The following is a 9,598-nucleotide window of genomic DNA, read 5'->3' as shown; positions in this document are numbered from 1 at the left end:
CCATATTTCTGTTCCCCTCCCACTTCTTAACTATTCTGCTCCCCTTCTCCTTTCATCCCCTCTTCCTGTATGACCAATAATACTCTTCCCAGTTCAGTAACCACACACACACACACACACACACACACACACACACACACACACACACACACACACACACACACACACACACACACACACACACACACACATAACCTTGCTAGTTGACATTAAGTCGCCTCCACCACTCTAGTCAAGTCAGTTACAGTTGTGTGTCCAGCCACGCCGCACGCACACACACGCACCTCACACGCGCGTGCACTCACAGACACACACGCGCACCTCGCCACACTCAAGTAAGTATTTGTTTAAGTGGTTCGTTGTGTTTTACTGTCCGTCTATTTCGCTTCATTTCCGCCGTGTGTGTGTGTGTGTGTGTGTACTCACCTATTTATGGTTGCATGGGTCGATTCGTAGCTCCTGGCCCCATATCTCGTGTCTGTGTGTTTAGTTATCTGAATGGGCAGTGAGCGAGCTACAGCTCCTGGCCCAATTTCTTCACTCACAATCAACCTATCAACTTTTGATTTCCTGTGTAGTCAGTTGTAACATGTTATTCCTCAACTCCATTCTATTTTTCAACTATTGAAAACTTGACGCAATGTTTCCCGGTGCCTCGTGCCCTCTCTTGTTCCATCCCTGGTGAATAACCTATCCCTTTCTACCCCCTGTCTATACCCTGGAGTATTATGTATGTCGTGGTCGTATCCCCCCCTTATTGTTCATCTCTCTCTACTCGTGCAATTTCTAGCTGTAGCAATCATTCCACATAGCTTATTTATCTTAACTCAGGAAGCAGTGTTGATGCACTCCTGTATACTTTCTCAGTATTTAGTGTGAAATAGGCCTGGGTTACACACTGGTTCTGCTGACACATGAATGGGCCGCTTGTGTGAGGTATAGTTCTGACCGAGCCTTTGTTGGGGTTCCTGGAAGCTCCTCTTGTGTTTGTAGTGTTAACCTGTGTGTAATCTGGCGTTGGAAGCGATATTACGGGAATCTTGAAGGACCTATCAAAGGTATTGATGGCTGTTTTGGTTTACTGGGCTAATATATATAGTGGCGAGGGAGCTTCCAGACGGTAGCTTAACATGTACAGACGTTGGTGGTGTTTACATGTGCCTCGGGACAAGTTGTGTTTACATGTGCCTCGGGAACACAGGTTGTGTGTACATGTGCCTCAGGACACAGTGTCAAGGTACATGTACCTCAAGACACAGTGTCAGGGTACATGTACCTCAAGACACAGTGTCAGGGTACATGTACCTCAAGACACAGTGTCAGGGTACATGTACCTCAGGACACAGTGTCAGGGTACATGTACCTCAGGACACAGTGTCAGGGTACATGTACCTCAGGACCCAGTGTCAGAGTACATGTACCTCAGGACACAGTGTCAGAGTACATGTACCTCAGGACACAGTGTCAGGGTACATGTACCTCAAGACACAGTGTCAGGGTACATGTACCTCAGGACACAGTGTCAGGGTACATGTACCTCAGGACACAGTGTCAGGGTACATGTACCTCAGGACCCAGTGTCAGAGTACATGTACCTCAGGACACAGTGTCAGGGTACATGTACCTCAAGACACAGTGTCAGGGTACATGTACCTCAGGACACAATGTCAGGGTACATGTACCTCAGGACACAGTGTCAGGGTACATGTACCTCAAGACACAGTGTCAGGGTACATGTACCTCAGGACACAATGTCAGGGTACATGTACCTCAGGACACAATGTCAGGGTACATGTACCTCAGGACACAGTGTCAGGGTACATGTACGTCAGGACCCAGTGTCAGAGTACATATACCTCAGGACACAGTGTCAGGGTACATATACCTCAGGACACAGTGTCAGGGTACATGTACCTCAGGACCCAGTGTCAGAGTACATGTACCTCAGGACACAGTGTCAGGGTACATGTACCTAAGGACACAGTGTCAGGGTACATGTACCTCAGGACACAGTGTCAGGGTACATGTACCTCAGGACACAGTGTCAGGGTACATGTACCTCAGGACCCAGTGCCAGAGTACATGTACCTCAGGACACAGTGTCAGGGTACATGTACCTCAGGACACAGTATCAGGGTACATGTACCTCAGGACACAGTGTCAGGGTACATGTACCTCAGGACACAGTGTCAGGGTACATGTACCTCAGGACACAGTGTCAGGGTACATGAACCTCAGGACACAGTGTCAGGGTACATGTACCTCAGGACACAGTGTCAGGGTACATGTACCTCAGGACACAGTGTCAGGGTATATGTACCTCATTTCCACCAGGTATTCAAAACTTAGTACCACCTGGTCACTGGTACCTCGTGGTTCCTTATAATTTCAGCTATAACATACTCATTCTGGGTGAAAAGCAGATCAAGTCTCTCTGGCTCATCTACCCCCCTCTCTCTCTCCCCCTCTCCCCCTCTCCCTCTCCCCCTCTCCCCTCTCCCTCTCCCCTCTCACCCTCCCCTCTCCCCTCTCACCCTCCCCTCTCCCCCTTTCCCCCTCTCCCCTCTCCCTCTCCCCCTCTCGCTCTTGTATACTACCTCACTTGCGTAGAAAAAAAAATATTGCTTCTGTTAGCTTCACTCTCCGTGTTCTGATCACTTGTGTTGTCTCAGCGTTCACTGTTCTGAAGATGGATATCTCATGGTACCGAAAATTGGCTTAGTTTCGCTTCTTGCTCTCTCTCTCTCTCTCTCTCTCTCTCTCTCTCTCTCTCTCTCTCTCTCTCTCTCTCTCTCTCTCTGCGCCACTGATCATATTCCTCCTTTTCCGATTTCAAAAATTAATAACAACATTATTTACCTGGAGAGAGCTCCGGGGGTCAACGCCCCCGCGGCCCGGTCTGTGACCAGGCTTCCTGGCAAAAGATATGAAACTAATGCAATTTTCTTCATAAGATAAAGTAACTTCATGTTCCCTGGCACATGCTCCGCATCCTGTTGCTCTTGTCCTCTCCAGTACTGTGATCCTGTTGCTCTTGTCCTCTCCAGTACTGTGATCCTGTTGCTCTTGTCCTCTCCAGTACTGTGATCCTGTTGCTCTTGTCCTCTCCAGTACTGTGATCCTGTTGCTCTTGTCCTCTCCAGTACTGTGATCCTGTTGCTCTTGTCCTCTCCAGTACTGTGATCCTGTTGCTCTTGTCCTCTCCAGAACTGTGATCCTGTTGCTCTCTTGTGTGATCCTCTCCAGTACTGTGATCCTGTTGCTCTTGTCCTCTCCAGTACTGTGATCCTGTTGCTCTTGTCCTGTTCCTCCCTCTCCAGTACTGTGATCCTGTTCCTCTTGTCCTCTCCAGTACTGTGATCCTGTTCCTCTTGTCCTCTCCAGTACTGTGATCCTGTTCCTCTTGTCCTCTCCAGTACTGTGATCCTGTTCCTCTTGTCCTCTCCAGTACTGTGATCCTGTTCCTCTTGTCCTCTCCAGTACTGTGATCCTGTTCCTCTTGTCCTCTCCAGTACTGTGATCCTGTTCCTCTTGTCCTCTCCAGTACTGTGATCCTGTTGCTCTTGTCCTCTCCAGTACTGTGATCCTGTTCCTCTTGTCCTCTCCAGTACTGTGATCCTGTTCCTCTTGTCCTCTCCAGTACTGTGATCCTGTTCCTCTTGTCCTCTCCAGTACTGTGATCCTGTTCCTCTTGTCCTCTCCAGTACTGTGATCCTGTTCCTCTTGTCCTCTCCAGTACTGTGATCCTGTTCCTCTTGTCCTCTCCAGTACTGTGATCCTGTTCCTCTTGTCTGTGATCCTGTTCTCTTGTCCAGTACTGTGATCCTGTTCCTCTTGTCCTCTCCAGTACTGTGATCCTGTTCCTCTTGTCCTCTCCAGTACTGTGATCCTGTTCCTCTTGTCCTCCTCTTGTCCTCTCCAGTACTGTGATCCTGTTCCTCTTGTCCTCTGTACTGTGATCCTGTTCCTCTTGTCCTCTCCAGTACTGTGATCCTGTTCCTCTTGTCCTCTCCAGTACTGTAATCCTGTTCCTCTTGTCCTCTCCAGTACTGTGATCCTGTTCCTCTTGTCCTCTCCAGTACTGTGATCCTGTTCCTCTCCTCTGTACTGTGATCCTGTTCCTCTTGTCCTCTCCAGTACTGTGATCCTGTTCCTCTTGTCCTCTGCAGTACTGTGATCCTGTTCCTCTGTGTCCTGTTCCTCTTGTCTCTCCAGTACTGTGATCAGTACTGTGATCCTGTTCCTCTTGTCCTCTCCAGTACTGTGATCCTGTTCCTCTTGTCCTCTCCGGTACTGTGATCCTGTTCCTCTTGTCCTCTTCAGTACTGTGATCTCTCCAGTACTGTGATCCTGTTCCTCTTGTCCTCTCCAGTACTGTGATCCTGTTCCTCTTGTCCTCTCCAGTACTGTGATCCTGTTCCTCTTGTCCTCTCCAGTACTGTGATCCTGTTCCTCTTGTCCTCTCCAGTACTGTGATCCTGTTCCTCTTGTCCTCTCCAGTACTGTGATCCTGTTCCTCTTGTCCTCTCCAGTACTGTGATCCTGTTCCTCTTGTCCTCTCCAGTACTGTGATCCTGTTCCTCTTGTCCTCTCCAGTACTGTGATCCTGTTCCTCTTGTCCTCTCCAGTACTGTGATCCTGTTCCTCTTGTCCTCTCCAGTACTGTGATCCTGTTCCTCTTGTCCTCTCCAGTACTGTGATCCTGTTCCTCTTGTCCTCTCCAGTACTGTGATCCTGTTCCTCTTGTCCTCTCCAGTACTGTGATCCTGTTCCTCTTGTCCTCTCCAGTACTGTGATCCTGTTCCTCTTGTCCTCTCCAGTACTGTGATCCTGTTCCTCTTGTCCTCTCCAGTACTGTGATCCTGTTCCTCTTGTCCTCTCCAGTACTGTGATCCTGTTCCTCTTGTCCTCTCCAGTACTGTGATCCTGTTCCTCTTGTCCTCTCCAGTACTGTGATCCTGTTCCTCTTGTCCTCTCCAGTACTGTGATCCTGTTCCTCTTGTCCTCTCCAGTACTGTGATCCTGTTCCTCTTGTCCTCTCCAGTACTGTGATCCTGTTCCTCTTGTCCTCTCCAGTACTGTGATCCTGTTCCTCTTGTCCTCTCCAGTACTGTGATCCTGTTCCTCTTGTCCTCTCCAGTACTGTGATCCTGTTCCTCTTGTCCTCTCCAGTACTGTGATCCTGTTCCTCTTGTCCTCTCCAGTACTGTGATCCTGTTCCTCTTGTCCTCTCCAGTACTGTGATCCTGTTCCTCTTGTCCTCTCCAGTACTGTGATCCTGTTCCTCTTGTCAGTACTGTGATCCTGTTCCTCTTGTCCTCTCCAGTACTGTGATCCTGTTCCTCTTGTCCTCTCCAGTACTGTGATCCTGTTCCTCTTGTCCTCTCCAGTACTGTGATCCTGTTCCTCTTGTCCTCTCCAGTACTGTGATCCTGTTCCTCTTGTCCTCTCCAGTACTCTTGTCCTCTCCAGTACTGTGATCCTGTTCCTCTTGTCCTCTCCAGTACTGTGATCCTGTTCCTCTTGTCCTCTCCAGTACTGTGATCTGTTGCCTCTTGTCCTCTTCAGTACTGTGATCCTGTTCCTCTTGTCCTCTCCGGTACTGTGATCCTGTTCCTCTTGTCCTCTCCAGTACTGTGATCCTGTTCCTCTTGTCCTCTCCAGTACTGTGATCCTGTTCCTCTTGTCCTCTCCAGTACTGTGATCCTGTTCCTCTTGTCCTCTCCAGTACTGTGATCCTGTTCCTCTTGTCCTCTCCAGTACTGTGATCCTGTTCCTCTTGTCCTCTCCAGTACTGTGATCCTGTTCCTCTTGTCCTCTCCAGTACTGTGATCCTGTTCCTCTTCTCCTCTCCAGTACTGTGATCCTGTTCCTCTTGTCCTCTCCAGTACTGTGATCCTGTTCCTCTTGTCCTCTCCAGTACTGTGATCCTGTTGCTCTTGTCCTCTCCAGTACTGTGATCCTGTTGCTCTTGTCCTCTCCAGTACTGTGATCCTGTTGCTCTTGTCCTCTCCAGTACTGTGATCCTGTTGCTCTTGTCCTCTCCAGTACTGTGATCCTGTTCCTCTTGTCCTCTCCAGTACTGTGATCCTGTTCCTCTTGTCCTCTCCAGTACTGTGATCCTGTTTCTCTTGTCCTCTCCAGTACTGTGATCCTGTTGCTCTTGTCCTCTCCAGTACTGTGATCCTGTTAAAGATCCTGTTCCTCTTGTCCTCTCCAGTACTGTGATCCAGTACTGTGATCCTGGACCTCTTGTCCTCTCCAGTACTGTAATCCTGTTCCTCTTGTCCTCTCCAGTACTGTGATCCTGTTGCTCTTGTCCTCTCCAGTACTGTGATCCTGTTCCTCTTGTCCTCTCCAGTACTGTGATCCTGATACTGTTCCTCTTGTCCTCTCCAGTACTGTGATCCTGTTCCTCTTGTCCTCTCCAGTACTGTGATCCTGTTCCTCTTGTCCTCTCCAGTACTGTGATCCTGTTCCTCTTGTCCTCTCCAGTACTGTGATCCTGTTCCTCTTGTCCTCTCCAGTACTGTGATCCTGTTCCTCTTGTCCTCTCCAGTACTGTGATCCTGTTCCTCTTGTCCTGTTCCTCTTGTCCTCTCCAGTACTGTGATCCTGTTCCTCTTGTCCTCTCCAGTACTGTGATCCTGTTCCTCTTGTCCTCTCCAGTACTGTGATCCTGTTCCTCTTGTCCTCTCCAGTACTGTGATCCTGTTCCTCTTGTCCTCTCCAGTACTGTGATCCTGTTCCTCTTGTCCTCTCCAGTACTGTGATCCTGTTCCTCTTGTCCTCTCCAGTACTGTGATTCTGTTATTCTTGTCCCCTCCAGTACTGTGATCCTGTTCCTCTTGTCCTCTCCAGTACTGTGATCCTGTTCCTCTTGTCCTCTCCAGTACTGTGATCCTGTTCCTCTTGTCCTCTCCAGTACTGTGATCCTGTTCCTCTTGTCCTCTCCAGTACTGTGATCCTGTTCCTCTTGTCCTCTCCAGTACTGTGATCCTGTTCCTCTTGTCCTCTCCAGTACTGTGATCCTGTTCCTCTTGTCCTCTCCAGTACTGTGATCCTGTTCCTCTTGTCCTCTCCAGTACTGTGATCCTGTTGCTCTTGTCCTCTCCAGTACTGTGATCCTGTTCCTCTTGTCCTCTCCAGTACTGTGATTCTGTTACTCTGGTCCTCTCCAGTACTGGATGTTCCTCTTGTCCTCTCCAGTACTGTGATCCTGTTCCTCTTGTCCTCTCCAGACTGGATGTGTCGACTGTGATGTATCGAGCACATCCAGTATCGACTGGATGTGTCTACCGGATGTATCGACTGGATGTGTCGACTGGATGTATCGACTGGATGTGTCGACTAGATGTATCGACTGGATGTGTCGACCGGATGTATTGACTGGATGTGTCGACCGGATGTATCGACTGGGTGTGTCGACTGGATGTGTCGACCGGATGTATCGACTGGATGTCTCACAAGCCACTAGATTTGCGCGCGACTAGAATCGTGAAAGAACTTCGTTGTCACCACGTTCAACAGTGTCACTATTAGTTTCGTGTCGCCGGGACACCCACCGTGACAGCGGTGACTGTACCGTGACAGCGGTGACTGTACCGTGACAGCGGTGACTGTACCGTGACAGCGGTGACTGTACCGTGACAGCGGTGACTGTACCGTGACAATGGTGACTGTACCGTGACAGCGGTGACTGTACCGTGACAGCGGTGACTGTACCGTGACAGCGGTGACTGTACCGTGACAGCGGTGACTGTATCTTGAGTCTTTCTTCAGGTACCTCAGGTGGCGTTAGGCCTTTTCTTAGCCTTAACTCTTCACTGTCTCCCCCTTTTGACCAATATTATTTTGCCTTTTTTTTTAGTATTTCCTTGTTTAATGTTACATTTAACTCACTTCACGTCTTCAGAAACTCACTCTCTCTTTATACATACACACAGACACAGACACAGATGAATCACAGGGATGTTAGGAAGTATTTCTTCAGCCACAGAGTAGTCAGTAAGTGGAATAGTTTGGGAAGCGATGTAGTGGAGGCAGGATCCATACATAGCTTTAAGCAGAGGTATGATAAAGCTCACGGCTCAGGGAGAGTGACCTAGTAGCGATCAGTGAAGAGGCGGGGCCAGGAGCTCGGACTCGACCCCCGCAACCTCAACTAGGTGAGTACACACACCTCATATAAACAGTTCCCTCACGAAAGCAAATATCGGCTCCCCAAGACAATATTCATTCATTCCCAAGAGAAAATAACTCGAGACTATGCGAGGACATCCTGGTGAGACATCCGGTTGAGATATCCTGGAGAGATATCCTGCTAATATATCCTGTTGAGATATCCTGGACAGATATCCTGCTAATATATCATGTTGGGATATCCTGGAGAGATATCCTGCTATTATATCCTCTTGAGGTATCCTGGAGAGATATCCTGCTAATATATCCTGTTGAGATATCCTGCTAATATATCCTGTTGAGATATCCTGGAGAGATATCCTGCTAATATATCCTCTTGAGATATCCTGGAGAGATATCCTGCTAATATATCCTGTTGAGATATCCTGCTAATATATCCTGTTGAGATATCCTGGAGAGATATCCTGCTAATATATCCTCTTGAGATATCCTGGAGAGATATCCTGCTAATATATCCTCTTGAGATATCCTGGAGAGATATCCTGCTAATATATCCTGTTGAGATATCCTGCTAATATATCTTGTTGAGATATCCTGGAGAGATATCCTGCTAATATATCCTCTTGAGATATCCTGGAGAGATATTCTGCTAATATATCCTGTTTAGATATCCTGCTAATATATCCTGTTGAGGCACCCTTTTGAAACATCCTGTAATCTGAGACATCCTGCTGAGCCATCCTGCTGTGATGCTCTGCTAACACAGCCTACCATTACTTCTCTGCGTCCTCCTGTCGACCTCGCTGAAATTACAAGGCAGTTGTTAGGGTGCTATTTTAAGTCGAGAGGAATTTTTATGGTGAGGCAGTGAATTAAAGATACTCTCATGGTGGACCAGTACCCACTAACACGTGTTAGTGAACAACATATGTGGGTACTCTCTGACATACGTCCTACACTGCTATATGTTATCCACTGGCTTAGAATATCTGCCGACATAAATTAATCACTGGCAGTACCCACGAATTTACAGTAGGCTCTGACATGTACCCACTGACGTGTAACCACTGACGTGTAACCACTGACGTGTAACCACTGACTTATACCCACTGACATGTATCCACTAACATATAGTACCCACTGACATATAGTACCCACTGACATATAGTACCCACTGACATATAGTACTCACTGACATATAGTACCCATTGACATATAGTACCCACTGACATATAGTACCCACTGACATATAGTACCCACTGACATATAGTACCCACTGACATATAGTATCCACTGAAATATAGTACCCACTGACATATAGTACCCACTGACATGTGCCCACTGACATATAGTACCCACTGACATGTACCCACTGACATGTACCCACTGACATATAGTACCCACTGACATGTACCCAATGACATATAGTACCCACTGACATGTACCCACTGATATA

General features: G+C 48.1%; 1 protein-coding gene across 1 annotated transcript in view; it reads left to right on the top strand.

Moving 5' to 3' along the window:
• Positions 1 to 216: 216 nt before the first annotated feature.
• LOC128691657 (uncharacterized) overlaps positions 217 to 9,598 on the top strand; it is a 94,718-nt gene continuing 85,336 nt past the window's right edge. Inside the window, exon 1 of the mRNA XM_053780502.2 lies at positions 217 to 335. The gene's annotated coding sequence lies outside the window, so the exon portion shown is untranslated. The remainder of the gene's footprint in view (positions 336 to 9,598) is intronic.

Source organism: Cherax quadricarinatus, unplaced genomic scaffold (genome assembly GCF_038502225.1).
Source record: "Cherax quadricarinatus isolate ZL_2023a unplaced genomic scaffold, ASM3850222v1 Contig790, whole genome shotgun sequence".
Taxonomy (NCBI): domain Eukaryota; kingdom Metazoa; phylum Arthropoda; class Malacostraca; order Decapoda; family Parastacidae; genus Cherax; species Cherax quadricarinatus.
The sequence above is the reverse complement of the archived record's forward strand: the minus strand, read 5'-3'. Positions and strand labels throughout refer to the sequence as shown.